Source organism: Monodelphis domestica, chromosome 3 (assembly GCF_027887165.1).
Source record: "Monodelphis domestica isolate mMonDom1 chromosome 3, mMonDom1.pri, whole genome shotgun sequence".
Lineage (NCBI taxonomy): Eukaryota > Metazoa > Chordata > Mammalia > Didelphimorphia > Didelphidae > Monodelphis > Monodelphis domestica.
Window position 1 is genome coordinate 237,849,534 of NC_077229.1, and position 2,172 is coordinate 237,851,705.

General features: G+C 35.0%; 1 pseudogene; it reads right to left on the reverse strand.

Moving 5' to 3' along the window:
- Positions 1 to 416: 416 nt before the first annotated feature.
- On the reverse strand, positions 417 to 1,525 carry LOC100617790 (ribosome biogenesis protein BRX1 homolog; annotated as a pseudogene).
- Between the last annotated feature and the right edge of the window lie 647 nt (positions 1,526 to 2,172).

The following is a 2,172-nucleotide window of genomic DNA, read 5'->3' on the forward strand; positions in this document are numbered from 1 at the left end:
TTTCATTCATGGGACATTTTCCCAGAGACATTGTTCCTAAAGACCCAGAGTTTGGCTCTATGTGGTGTTGTATATGACTCTCTATGGTGGCTTTGTGAATTCTGTCTCCGTTGTAATGATTAAAGATGTGTTTTGTAAGTGCTTTAGTGGCTCTGGTTTTTTCCAAGTTGACACAAGTGTACTTCCTGATTCTTCCTTTTAGATAGTAAGGTTTTTGTTACATTTTATTTTATTAAGAAAAAAAACAAACAAACAGATGACCGAAAAGATCTTTCATCAAACATTTTGGGAACTTGATTTGTATCTTTCCTTTCCTCTTAATCATGTATAGTACCAAAGTCCTGGATAACAAAAATATTTACATACTGAGTGCAAAATAAATACAAAATAATGGAACATTATTTGTTTCCACAGATTCACTCTGCTTTCTTAGTCTTCAAAGCCTTCTGCTTTATTTTTCTTTGTCTTTTGTGTGTCTTTTTCTTTCTTGTTTTCAAACTGACTTTGGGCTCTGCTTCCACAAAGAGTATTTCCACTCACTTTTCTTAAACTGGTGACTTAAAAACATCATCAGCATAATCTTCTGGAATAATAGTTTTATCTTTTTTTTGTTGAGTGTCTGTACATCTTTGACTTGTTGTCTCTCCCTGTATTTTGTAGCTGTGGCCATTCTCATTATACCCTGATGCATGTTTAGTGACTGATCATGTGGATTTTCATGAAAGTTGGTCCTCCAAAGCTGCCTTGGAAAATCTTTATGAGATTCAAGACAAAATGAGGTGCAATTTCTACAAGAGCTGCATCTTCCTCTATGATCTGGTAGTAAAAGAAACAGATCCTATGATCCATACTGATAAAGATAAACACAAGGTTAACAAATGGTTGGCTTTTGGGATGGTATTGAAGAGTACAAAATATCTGAATAAGGAGTAATTTTATCAAATAATAATGTGGTGATTCATCAAAAGAAGGATCAAAAGACAGAAGAGGTTGTGAACTTCTTAAAACAGTTTCCAGTCATCTTTAACTCTGTCAAAGTATGTATATTCTGAACTAAGAACTTAGCCAAAGGTCCTTGAGATGAATTTGAAAGCCACATATAGAGATCCTGTTTTTTCTTATCTTCAAAATAGATACCTTTATTAAAGTTCTTTTTTTTTTATTTCACAGACCTCATAAAATACAAACAATTTGTCCTTCTGGTCCATTTTGTTATCTGCTTTAGAATGAGGCATCAGTGTTCTTAAATCTTGAATTGTGTCCTGTTATGAAATTTATTCTCCTTGATGAGAAGATAAGAACTCATTCCTAATTCTTCCATTTACCCTTAGACTGGGCAGGGGATATGGTACTCCTCTCCCTCTGCCTTCCCTGGAGCCAGAGGGAGTGGTTTGGCATGAGCTCTTACCTTTTCCCCCTTCTCTTTTGGCTTCTTCACCTCAGGACCTCCTATTTCGTATTGCTTCCTCTTGATCGCCACCATATTGCCCAGATTCCCCTCGTCTGGTTGCTGTACATTGCTCATTGAACATTTGTTTCAGCTCTTCACCTCCTTGCCCCAGTAGTAAGGTTTTTGAAGTGAGGAATTATGTCCTTAATATTCATCTGTTTTGCCATTTATTTATTTATCTATTTATGCTATGTTCTCAGTGCTTAGCAGAAGTTGGTGTAGAACATGCTTAAAAGATGATGGTTAAATTAAATTTCATTAAAAACTTGTTTATTCATGTAAATCCTTATCTTCTGTGCATGCAAAGAACTGGGTAGCTTCTTTCAAAGATTCTGAAGCTTATACACACTTTCCTTCTGATTTAAGTCACTCTTCATTCTCCAAGAAAAAAACACAGCAATTCTGAATCTCAGAATAACCTGAGGCTAAAGAAGAAATGTAAAGACAACAAAAAGAACTTGTTTTGATTGTGTTTTCTTTTAGCATTGAAATTAGAAAGGGAACAATAGAAGAATTAGAGACAAACACCTCACAGAAAAGAGGAAAATTCTTAATTTTGCTTTTATTTTCTCTGATTTGGAGAATAATCTCAGGAATAGAAGGAACATCACAAAAATGGCTAATGGGGAGATGTTACCCAAGACACTCCATCAATTAAAAAGGGTATCTAGATGCCCTTAATGTTTGTCACCTGGTCCAGATGAATTCTCAGATTCTGAAAG